The sequence below is a fragment of the Arachis stenosperma genome, chromosome 4, assembly GCF_014773155.1.
Source record: "Arachis stenosperma cultivar V10309 chromosome 4, arast.V10309.gnm1.PFL2, whole genome shotgun sequence".
Classification (NCBI taxonomy): Eukaryota; Viridiplantae; Streptophyta; class Magnoliopsida; order Fabales; family Fabaceae; genus Arachis; species Arachis stenosperma.
In genome coordinates this window covers 83,079,499-83,092,769 of record NC_080380.1, presented here as the reverse complement: position 1 = coordinate 83,092,769, position 13,271 = coordinate 83,079,499, and the positions used below count along the sequence as shown (strand labels likewise).

The window sequence follows — 13,271 nt, the reverse complement described above, 5'->3', positions numbered from 1 at the left end:
GCCTTTTTGAAGGTCATGGTGCCTATGGTACAAGGTATAGAAAACTTCCCAGGATCTTGCCTCTTTAGAGGCAGTTTCTGCCTAGACAAGTCATCCAGTTCTTTGGTGAGCAAAGGTGGTTCTTCCTCCCAAGTCTCATTTCCAAATAACTTGTCATTTAGCTTCATGATTGCTCCAAGGTATTCAGCAACTTGCTCTTCAGTGACATACTCATCCTCTTCAGAGGAAGAATACTCATCAGAGCTCATGAATGGCAGAAGTAAGTCCAATGGAATCTCTATGGTCTCAATTTGAGCCTCAGATTCTCATGGTTCCTCATTGAGGAACTCAGAGGAGATTGGTACACGCCCACTGAGGTCTTCCTTAGTGGCGTCCTCCTCCTCTCTTTCCTCTCCATATTCGGCCATGTCTATGGCTTTGCACTCTCCTTTTGGATTTTCTTCTGTGTTGCTTGGGAGAGTACTAGGAGGGAGTTCAGTAATTTTCTTGCTCAGCTGTCCCACTTGTCCTTCCAAATTTCTGATGGAGGACCTTGTTTCATTCATGAAACTTTGAGTGGTCTTTATTAGATCAGAGACCATTGTTGCTAAGTCAGAAGTATTCTGCTTAGAACTCTCTGTCTGTTGCTGAGAAGATGATGGAAAAGGCTTGCTATTGCTAAACCTGTTTCTTCCACCATTATTGTTATTGAAACCTTATTGAGGTCTCTCTTGATTCTTCCATGAGAAATTTGGGTGATTTCTCCATGAAGAATTATAGGTGTTTCCATAGGGTTCTCCTAGGTAATTCACCTCTTCCATTGAAGGGTTCTCAGGATCATAAGCTTCTTCCTCAGATGAAGCATCCTTAGTACTGCTTGGTGCATTTTGCATTCCAGACAGACTTTGAGAAATCAAATTGACTTGTTGAGTCAATATTTTATTCTGAGCCAATACGGCATTCAGAGTGTCAATCTCAAGAATTCCTTTCTTCTGACTAGTCCCATTGTTCACAGGATTCCTTTCAGAAGTGTACATGAATTGGTTATTTGCAACCATTTCAATCAATTCTTGAGCTTCTGCAGGCGTCTTCTTCAGATGAAGAGATCCTCCAGCAGAGCTATCCAAAGACATCTTGGATAGTTCAGAGAGACCATCATAGAAAATACCTATGATGCTCCATTCAGAAAGCATGTCTGAAGGACATCTTCTGATTAATTGTTTGTATCTTTCCCAAGCTTCATAGAGGGATTCTTCATCCTTCTGTCTGAAGGTTTGGACTTCCACTCTAAGCTTACTCCATCTTTGTGGTGGAAAAAACTTTGCCAAGAAGGCATTGACTAGCTTTTCCCAAGAGTCCAGGCTTTCTTTAGGTTGAGAATCCAACCATATTCTAGCTCTGTCTCTTACAGCAAAAGGGAATAGCATCAGTCTGTAGACCTCAGGGTTAACCCCATTAGTCTTGACTGTGTCACAGATTTGCAAGAATTCAGCTAAGAACTGATGAGGATCTTCCATTGGAAGTCCATGGAACTTGCAATTCTGTTGCATTAGAGAAACTAATTGAGGCTTAAGCTCAAAGTTGTTTGCTCCAATGGCAGGGATAGAGATGCTTCTCCCATAGAAATCAGGAGTAGGTGCAGTGAAGTCACCCAGCACCTTCCTTGCATTGTTGGCATTGTTGTTGTTTTCGGCTGCCATGTGTTCTTCTTTTTGAAGAATTCGGTCAGGTCCTCTAAAGAGAGTTGTGCTTTAGCTTCTCTTAGCTTTCTCTTCAAGGTCCTTTCAGGTTCAGGATCAGCTTCAACAAGAATGCCTTTGTCTCTGCTCCTGCTCATATGAAAGAGGAGAGAAAAAGAAAATGTGGAATCCTCTATGTCACAGTATAGAGATTCCTTGAAGTGTCAGAGGAAAAGAGAAATAGTAAGAAGAAGGAGAAGAAGAATTCGAACTTTATTAGTTAGAGTTCGAATTGTGCATTAAGAAGGAGTAGTACTCCATAAATAGAAGGATGTGGGAAGGAGGGAAGAGAATTTTCGAAAATTCAATTAAAAGATTTTGAAAACATTTTGAAAATTTGATTGATAATTTTCGAAAATTAAAAGTGAAAAAGAAATCAAGTGATTTTTGAAAAAGATTTTGAAATTAGAAATTAAAAAGATTTGATTGAAAGCTATTTAAAAAAAAAAGATGAGGTTAAAAAGATTTGATTGAAAAGTTATGGTTTTAAAAAGATGTGATTGAGAAGATATGATTTGAAAACAATTTGAGAAGATATGATTTTGAAAACAATTTGAAAAGATGTGATTTTGAAAATAAATTGATGACTTGCCTAACAAGAAAAGATATGATTCAAACATAAAACCTTCCTTAATAGAAAAGGCAAAAAATGTTCAATCAAATCATTAATTGTTAGCAAGTATCTTTGAAAAAGGAAAGAAATTGATTTTGAAAACATTTGATTGAAAAGATATGATTTGAAAAAAGATTTGGTTTTGAAAAACTTTGAAAACTTGAAAAAAAAATTGATTTGAAAACAAAATTCTCCCCCTAGCACCATCCTGGCGTTAAACGCCCAGAATGGTATACATTCTGGCGTTTAACGCCCAAAATGCTACCTCTTTGGGCGTTAAACGCCCAACCAGGTACCCTGGCTGGCGTTTAAACGCCAGTCTGCCTTCTTCACTGGGCATTTTTGAATGCTCAGCTTTTTCTGTATAATTTCTCTGCAGCATGTTCTGAATCTTCAATTCTTTGTATCATTGACTTGAAAAGACACAAATTAAAAATATTTTTGGATTTTTAATAATCAAAATGCAATAAGAATCAAATAACAATGCATGCAAGACACCAAACTTAGCAGTTTGTATACCACTAACACTATATGAGACACATAAACACTCAAGCCAAAAGAATTCAAAGATCAGAGTAAGAAATCATCAAGAATTACTTGAAGACCCTTAAGACACATGAATGAATGCATGCTATTGACACCAAACTTAAGATGAGACACTAGACTTAAGCAAGAAACATAAAATCTTTTTGGTTTTTATGATTTTGTGAATTTTTTTGTGTTTTTTCGAAAATTAAGTGGAAAAAGGTATCAAAATTCTTAATGAGAATTCCAGGAATCAGTGCAATGCTAGTCTAAGACTCCGGTCCAGGAATTAGACATGGCTTCACAGCCAGCCAAGCTTTCAAAGAAAGCTTCGGTCCAAAACACTAGACATGACCAAAGGTCAGCCAAGCCTTAGCAGATCACTGCTCCAAAAGCAAGATTGATGAAAATCAACAAGCTCTTGTGGTGATAAGTTGAAACCTCGGTCCAATCAGATTAGACATGGCTTCTCAGCCAGCCAGATTTCAACAAATCATCATGAAACTCTAGAATTCATCTTCAAGAATTTCGAAAAAAAAAATACCTAATCTAAGCAACAAGATGAACCGTCAGTTGTCCAAACTAGAACAATCCCAGGCATTGTTACCAAAAGCTTGCTCAAAACTTGAACAATCCCCGGCAACGGCGCCAAAAACTTGGTGCGCGAAATTGTGAACAATACTTTTTCACAACTCTCATAATCCCCGGTAATGGCTCCAGAAACGTGGTAGCTCAATACCATGGTATTACACAACTTCGCACAACTAACCAGCAAGTGCACTGGGTCGTCCAAGTAATACCTTACGTGAGTAAGGGTCGATCCCACGGAGATTGTTAGCATTGAAGCAAGCTATGGTCATCTTGTAAGTCTTAGTCAGGCAAACTCAAATATATATATGATGATGACGAAAATAATATAAAAGATAAAGATAGTGATACTTATGTATATCATTGGTGTATGAGCTTCAGACAAGTGTATGAAGATGCCTTCCCTTCCGTCTCTGCTTTCCTACTGCCTTCATCCAATCCTTCTTACTCCTTTCCATGGCTAGCTCGTGTAGGGTTTCACTGTTGTCAGCAGCTACCTCCCATCCGCGCAGTGAAAGCTAATGCACGCACTCTGTCACAGTACTGCCAATCACCGGTTTGGTTCCCTCCCCTACCGGAATAGAATCACTCTTTTGCGTCTGTCACTAACGCCCAGTAGGTTACAGGTTTGAAGCACGTCACAGTCATTCAATCATTGAATCCTACTCAGAATACCACAGACAAGGTTAGACCTTTCGGATTCTCTTGAATGCTGCCATCAAGTCCTGCCTATACCACGAAGACTCTGATCTCACGGAATGGTTGGCTCGTTTGTCAGGCGAGCACTCGGTTGTCAGGCGATCAACCATGCATCGTGCAATCAGGAATCCAAGAGATATTCACTAAGCCTCAGATGCTTGTAGAACAAGAATGGTTGTCAGTCACCTTGTTCATGAGTGAGAATGGTGATGGGCGTCAATCATCACCTTCATCATGTTGAAGAACAAGTGATATCTTGGATAAAGAACAAGCGGAATTGAATGGAATAACAATAGTAATTGCATTAATACTCGAGGTACAGCAGAGCTCCACACCTTAATCTATGGTGTGTAGAAACTCCACCGTTGAAAATACATAAGAACAAGGTCTAGGCATGGCCGAATGGCCAGCCTCCAAAGGTCTAAGATAGCATAAAACAAAGATAGCTACCAAAAGTCTCTCTAATACAATAGTAAAAGGTCCTACTTATAGAAAACTAGTACATAGATGAGTAAATGACATAAAAATCCACTTCCGGGCCCACTTGGTGTGTGCTTGGGCTGAGCAATGAAGCTTTTTTCGTGTAGAGACTCTCCTTGGAGTTAAACGCCAGCTTTAGTGCCAGTTTGGGCGTTTAACTCCCAATTAGGTGCCAGTTCCGGCGTTTAACGCTGGAATTTCTTGAGGTGACTTTGAACGCCGGTTTGGGCCATCAAATCTTGGGCAAAGTATAGACTATTATATATTGCTGGAAAGCCCAGGATGTCTACTTTCCAACGCCGTTGAGAGCGCGCCAATTAGGCTTCTGTAGCTCTAGAAAATCCACTTCGAGTGCAGGGAGGTCAGAATCCAACAGCATCTGCAGTCCTTTTGAGTCTCCGGATCAGATTTTTGCTCAGGTCCCTCAATTTCAGCCAGAAAATACCTGAAATCATAGAAAAACACACAAACTCCTAGTAAAGTCCAGAAAAGTGAATTTTAATTAAAAACTAATAAAAATATACTAAAAACTAACTAAAAGATACTAAAAACATACTAAAAACAATGCCAAAAAGCATACAAATTATCCGCTCATCAAAGAACAACACAAAAGAGATTACACCAAAAGAATAGGAGAAGAATGAATGTAACTATAAGGAATTGAGAAGATAGAAGTAGAAGAAGATGAATCTAAATCTAGATCTAAGAACTAAACCTAATCCTAATCCTAATTCTAGAGAGAAGTGAGAGCTTCTCTCTCTAGAAACTAGTTCTAACTACTTTTAAAACTAAACTATGACTAATGGTAACTAACTTGTGTTTCCCCCTTCAACCCTTGGCTTAAATAGCATCAGAAATCAGTTGGATTGGGCCCACAAGGCTTTAGAATTCGCTGGCCACGTTTTGCTTTAAGTGAACCAGGTGGCAGCAACGGCGCGTGCGCGTACTTTGCGCGTGCGCGCCACCATATGTGTAGCAACTATGGCAAATCTTATATCGTTTCGAAGCCCCGGATGTTAGCTTTCTAACCCAACTGGAACCGCATCATTTGGACTCCTGTAGCTCAAGTTATGCTCGTTTAAGTGCGAAGAGGTCGGCTTGACAGCTTTCCGGTTCTTTCATTTCTTCATGAGTTCTCCAACTTTTTATGCTTTCTTTCTTCATTCCCTTGATCCAATCTTTGCCTCCTAAACCTTAAATCACTTAACAAACATATCAAGGCATCTAATGGAATCAAGGAGGATTAATTTTAGCTATTTTAAGACCTAAAAAGCATGTTTTCACTCTTAAGCACAATTAAAGGAGAAGTTATAAAACCATGCTATTTCATTGAATAAATGTGGGTAAAAGGTCGTAAAATCCCTTAAATGAAGCATAAGATAAACCCTACAAATGGGGTTTATCAACCTCCCCACACTTAAACCAAGCATGTCCTCATGCTTAAGCCAAGAGAGAAACAAAGGATATTAACATTTATTCAATGTAAATAAACTATATGCATCTATCTACATGAATGCAACTAAATGCAAAATGATTCTACCTACTTGGTTAAAATAAATCAATCTCCAAGACATACATGCACAAGTAGGGTCAAGATCATATAACGATTCATGAATCCTACCAATTCAAATATAAAAATTGAAGTTCAAATAGACTTGCAAGAAGAACACTCGTGAAAGCCGGGAATCAAGGAATTGAGCATCGAACCCTCACCGGGAGTGTTTGCACTCTAGTCATTCGGTGTTTGGGGTTGATTCACTCAATTCTCCCCTAATCATGCTTTCCAAGATTTGTTTTTCATCTAACAATCAACAATTATTCAATGCACGCATACATGTATCATGAGGTCTTTTCTTTAGGTTGTAATGGGGCTAGGGTCAAGGTAGGATCATATATGGCTAGTGGACTTAGGATTTGAATCTTTGGTTAACTGAAACTTTCCCACCTAACCTATATAATGACCTATACAATCAAGTACTAATCTAACTACCCATTTCTCACTTTTTCACATACTCATGCATTTTCTTTTCATTTCACAACACTTATGCATTGATTCTTATTGAGCTTCACTTTGGGGCATTTTGCCCCCTTTATTGCTCTTCTTTTTTTTCTTTCTTTTTCTATATACATTTTTTCTTTTCTTTTCTTTTTTCTTTTTCACTTTTATTTCTTTTTCTTTTCATTTTTTTTCTTCTTCTTTCAAACTATACACAAGAACATCAATGCATAAGGTCTATACATTTAATCAATACATGAGTATGTACCAATTCCCCAATATAAAAATACAAAACATAAACACCCTTTTATCCCAACCAATGTCCCAAAGTTTTCCCACTCTTGGATGACACTCACACTCACTAGCCTAAGCCAATCAAAGATCCAAATAAAGGATATTCATTGTTTTCCGCTTTAAGGCTTGTAATGTGCTAAAATAAGAATAAGTGGGTTAAGCGTAGGCTCAAAGTTGGCTAACAAAGGAAGATAAAAGGTAAGGCCATTTGGGTAAGTGAGCTAATGAAATGATGGCCTCAATCATATAAGTGCATGAATACACAAAATAATGGACATAAAGAATCAAACAAATCAAAGATTACAATCATAGGAAGAGAATAATGCACACAAGAAGGAAAAATAAGTGGTTATAAGATGTAACCACATCATTAGGCTCAAATCTCATTTGCTTGTGTTCTTAGCTCAAAAACCATGTTCCAAAATACATTCTTCAAGCAAGTTCAACAAAAAATTTTTTCAAATTGGTAGGTTGCCCTAAAACGGTTTCTCGGAAAAGAATTCCTCACTTTAACCAAGTAGTCCTAATAAGAAGGAAGTAGTAAAAATATGTATAAATTCTAACTAAAATGCAACCTATCATGCAAATGTAATTGGTGTTGAAGAAGAAAATTGTTACCCATGGAGATCGGTCGAACGACCTCCCCACACTTGAAGATTGCACCGTCCTCGGTGCATGCGAAGAAGAGCAAGGTGGACGGGTTGCTACAATTGATGAGCTCCTTCAAAAGGTTGTGCGGATGACTTGTTTGTTGCCCCATTTAAAAGCTTTTCCTTTCCCCCCTTCTTGGTGGCCAACCTAAAAGGAAAGAAAAAGAAAGAAAGTTAAGCCTATAACAAAGATATCAAAGCAAATAGAATATAGGCGGGGGCTAATGCCAAATAAAGGTATGGTTCTCACACTACATGGTAGCTACAACATGTAGAGGAGGAAACAATAAGAGAAAATGGCATATCAATGATACTTGATGCAAGAGTAAGGTTAAAGCATGAAGAGCATGATGAGCATCAAGTTCGAACAAGAGAGAGTGGGCCATGAAAGACAATATAAGGTCATATCAATACACAAAGAACACAAGTGCATAAAAGATTGAGCATTGATTTGAAGAGAAACATCACCCAACAATATGAAACAAGTCAAGAAGCACCAAAGTAATGCAATGAATCCTCAACAATTGAGTAGGAAGATGCAACACCATTATTAAAATGACTAAAAAAAATGAAAACATGCTACAAAAACTAAATGAAAATGGGAAGAGTAGAAGTATGCGAATGTGATAAGCAAAAGAAAATGGAAGGGGAGAAAAAAAAAACTCTTTTTTTTTTTTACCGACGCGTGCGCGTCATGCGTGCTTACGCGTCGATGTGCATATTGGTGGAAGGACGCGTACGCGCCAGGTGCGCGCACGCGTGCATCGAGTTAGGCCGGAGGCATAATGTCGGCCCAAGTCTGGCACAACTCTAGGGTAAAAGTACCAGGAGTGTGGATCGTGCAATCGACGCGCGCGCGCACAGTGTGCGTGCGCGTGCATTGCCAATTTAAGATCATGTGCGCGTACGCGTCAAGTGCGCGCACGCGTGCATAGACTTGTGCCTTAGGCCCAATGTTCGCATAGTGTAGGCCTAACTCTCTGGTTTTTTGGCTGGAGGTGAAATTTTTCATCCACGCGTACGCGTACAGTGCGCGTCCGCGTGGATGGTCAAAAAATGCTCGGGTGCACGTACGCGTTATGTGTGCGCACGCGTGGATGGTGTTCTGTTTTTCAAAAAAAATTTTTTTTCTAAGTTCTTGCACCAATCCAAGCCTTTCAATCCTCCAAACAGCTACCAAAACACCCTAAAATCTTATTCATCATATTATACTTCTAACTAAACTTAACAAACTAATAAAAACATGAAATTAAACTAATTCTACCAACATTTACAAAGAAAGAAAATGAAAAGATGTTACCATGGTAGGGTGTCTCCCACCTAGCACTTTTGTTTATTGTCCTTAAGTTGGACTTATGGGGGGCTCCTCTCAAGGTGGCTTGTGCTTGTACTCATCTTGGAACTTCCACCAATGCTTGAATCTCCAATAAGCTCCATTCTTCAATTTCAATATCTTCAAGCTTTGATGGAGTTCTCCACAAACCATGAGCTCCCAAATTTGATTTTCATTGTGTGATCCGGGATCCCACACTTTGTTTTGACACCCGTCCTTAAATTGATCGTCATTATTCCATCCGGGTGGTATGGCCTTGGAATTCTCAAAGAAGCTTCCAAACAACTTCCTAAACCCATGCCATTTGGTTCCACACCAACCATTGCTCTTGAATTTTGAGCTTACAACCGTCATGAGCTTAGAATGAAGTTTCCAACCACTACACAACTCTTTCCTACTCTTAACTCTACAAAGAGCTCTAAGTTGACCATCATTTTAAATCAAGCCATATTCAAGCGAGAAAGTAAAGCTTAGGGATAAGAATTTTACCCACTTGAATGTTGTGTTGGATGGTGACTTGGGAAGGGAGACCTCCCCACACTTAGACAATGCAAGGTCTACTTCTTTAGGCTCTTCTTTAGTTATTTCCACCTCTTCACAAGCTTCTTCAATTTCAACCTTTTCCCCTTTTTCACTTGGCTTGGTGTTGTCTTCAAGAACTTCATCTAGCCCAATGGGAGGTGAGTCAATTTTGGATAGGAATTCATTGATGAATGAATCCATCTCTTGATCAACCTCTTCATATTCTTCAATTTCGATATACACCATGCCAACTTTTTCCTCTTGGTAGCTCTCCTCTAATTCACTCTCTTTTTTGTTGCTCACCAAGGGTACGGGAGGTTGTGCACATTCTTTTATAATTTCAACTTCATGTCCAATGGGAGAGGATTCCATTGTAGAGAGAAATTCGCCCATGATTGAATCCATCTCTTGATAAGCCTCTTCCAAGTCTCCAACGATGATATGCCTTGGAGGTTGCGCACCCTCCTCAACATCGATATCAAGCTTCTTGGAAGGGTGCTCCATGATGTTACATTCCCTTGGACTTTCAACATCTCCTAAATCTTCAACCACCTCTTCCTTTTCTTCAATGATCATAGGCTCCTCCAATTGTTCCAACACAAAACTTGGTTCTCCCTTCTCTACCGGATTGTCCAATTTCTCCTTCATACTTTGCTCTTCTTTAGGTTTTTCGCATGTGGCTACGGAAGTATCTTGGGTGTTAAAACATTGGTAGGCTAAAGAGTGCACTACCCTAGTCGAGTTGGTCACAAACTCAAGTGTATCCCGCTTCATGGCCTCTTGTCCTTGAAGTAACAAAGTGAGAGAATCATCTATTGGGGCTTAGGGTGGGTAGGAAGGCTCATCATTTTGGAGAGAGGGTTCATAATAGGAAGGTGGTTCTTCTTGGTAAGGTCGTGGAGATTGTGTGTATTGAGGTGGTTCTTGGGAGTAATCTTGATAGGGTTGTGGTTGTTCTAAGGGTTCTTGCTCATAATGGTCATAAGAGTATGGTATGGGTGATTCGCTATATGATGGATATGGGTCATAGGGCGGTGTTTGGTAATGAAAGGCTTGTGACAATGATTGAGGTTCATGTTGAGGATGATATTCATAGGCATATGATGGTGGTTGTTGAGTGTCACAAAAAGATTCATCATAGCCGTTAAATTGGCATGCATTAGGATGGAAATTATACCTATAAGTATCCGGAGGTTGTTGCCAACAGGAGTGATCAATTCCTTGAGGCTCCTCCCATCTTTGTTGGTTCCATCCATAATGAGTGTCATTATTGAAGTGCACATTTCCTGCAACATAATTAGAACCAAACTTATAACCAAAATGAGAATTCATAGTGGAAAAACAAATTAAAACTAACAAAATCTAGTAAACAAGCAAAAGACAAGCTATTTACAATATTCACATATGTACAATAACCAATAACATAACACCATTGCAAATCCCCGGCAACGGCGCCATTTTGATGATTGAATTTTTGACGGTTTAGAATTTTACAAATGAAATCTCGTCGAAGTATAGTCTCTAAACCAACAATAATCCTCTCATACAAAAATTTGTTTGTCACAAGTACAAACCCCTAAAATCTATAAACCGAAGTATTTAAACCTCGGGTCGTTCTCCCTAGGATTTACAATAAAGTGTCTTGTTATTTTGGGGTTTTTGAGATTATAGACAAGAATTATAAATGGCAAAGGAAATAAACTAACAACTAACAAAGCTCTTGGCAAGATATGAGAACTAGAAGTCCTATCCTAGTTATCCTTCTCAATTGTGATGAGAATTGTGTATTGCTCCCACTTAGTTAACCTCTAACCATGGAGGAAAGTCAAGTGGATGAATCAATTTGATTCCTCAAGTCCTAATCAACTCCTAAAGGAAAGACTAGCTTTAGAGGCATTCAAATCAATTAGCAACTTCTAATTATCAACCAACAAAAGGATTAGATAACTCAAGAGTCACTAATTACTCTACCTAGGCCAAGAGGAACAAAACCTACACTAAAATCCAACCAAGCATTTCATCAAACACTTGGAAGGCACAAAAGAAAAGCAAAGCAAATTGACAACAAGAAGAGAATCTAACAACAATTATTGAAAGAAATTAACAACAACAATCAAAAGAAACACAATTATTATGAATTACCTTGAATTGAATTGAAAGAAAGTAGAAGGAACAATACTAGATCTACAACAAAATATAAGAACAACACAAAAGAGATTACACCAAAAGAATAGGAGAAGAATGAATGTAACTATAAGGAATTGAGAAGATAGAAGTAGAAGAAGATGAATCTAAATCTAGATCTAAGAACTAAACCTAATCCTAATCCTAATTCTAGAGAGAAGTGAGAGCTTCTCTCTCTAGAAACTAGTTCTAACTACTTTTAAAACTAAACTATGACTAATGGTAACTAACTTGTGTTTCCCCCTTCAATCCTTGGCTTAAATAGCATCAGAAATCAGTTGGATTGGGCCCACAAGGCTTTAGAATTCGCTGGCCACGTTTTGCTTTAAGTGAACCAGGTGGCAGCAACGGCGCGTGCGCGTACTTTGCGCGTGCGCGCCACCATACGTGTAGCAACTATGGCAAATCTTATATCGTTTCGAAGCCCCGGATGTTAGCTTTCTAACCCAACTGGAACCGCATCATTTGGACTCCTGTAGCTCAAGTTATGCTCGTTTAAGTGCGAAGAGGTCGGCTTGACAGCTTTCCGGTTCTTTCATTTCTTCATGAGTTCTCCAACTTTTTATGCTTTCTTTCTTCATTCCCTTGATCCAATCTTTGCCTCCTAAACCTTAAATCACTTAACAAACATATCAAGGCATCTAATGGAATCAAGGAGGATTAATTTTAGCTATTTTAAGACCTAAAAAGCATGTTTTCACTCTTAAGCACAATTAAAGGAGAAGTTATAAAACCATGCTATTTCATTGAATAAATGTGGGTAAAAGGTCGTAAAATCCCTTAAATGAAGCATAAGATAAACCCTACAAATGGGGTTTATCAAGTGGCTGTTTGGAGGGTTGGAATGCTTGAAGTTGTGCAAGAACATGAAAACTTTGAAAAAAGCACCATTCCGCGCGTGCGTGCACCTGGCGCATACGCGCATATGAAGCATTTTCGACCATCCACGCGGGCGCGCGACGTGCGCAGACGCGTAGATTGCAAAAATTACCCCTCCATACATTTTCCAGAAAGTTGCGCCCACACTACGCCAGCACCATGCCTGAGGCATAGGCCAATCACGCGTGCGCGCACATGGCGCGTACGCACCCTTTTGACAGTCCGCGGATTGACGCGCTAGCGCACCTTGCGCGCGCGCGCCGATCGCCCCTGTACACTCCTGGTACATTTTCCAGAGAGTTGGGCCACCCTCGCGCCTGCACTGAGCCCCCAGCCCACCACCTCTGCCGCGTGCGCACACTAGGCGCCGACGCGTCAATACGCTCGCGACGCAAAGTACGCGCCCGCGCCCACGCCGCACACGCGTCCCTCGTCTTGCAGCAACCTCTGGACCATTCTCCAGAGAGTTGAGCCAATCCCAGGCCCATCTCATGCCTGAGGTATAACCTCATTGCCGCGTGCGCGGACTTGCCGCGCGCGCGCCAACATCCCTGTAGCCAACTTCTGGTACTTCTTCCAGAAAGTTGTGCCACCTCTGAGCCAACCTCATGCTACCGGCACAAGCACATGGGCGCCTACGCGCATTGTGCGCGCGCACGCCACTACCCTATCCTCCTTTCCTGCGCGGGCGCGCACTGTGCGCGCGCGCAGGGTTGTCCGACGTGAATATAACATGGGAGCACACTTGATCCCATCATTCTTCTCTTCCCTTTTCTTCTTGCCTCCTCTA

At 40.1% G+C, this 13,271-nt stretch overlaps 1 non-coding gene across 1 annotated transcript; it reads left to right on the top strand.

Moving 5' to 3' along the window:
- The first annotated feature begins 1,166 nt into the window (after window positions 1-1,166).
- Window positions 1,167-1,274, top strand: LOC130978401 (small nucleolar RNA R71). The gene has a single exon (XR_009086047.1). It is a non-coding gene; the product is annotated as a small nucleolar RNA R71 (small nucleolar RNA).
- The last annotated feature ends 11,997 nt before the right edge of the window (window positions 1,275-13,271 follow it).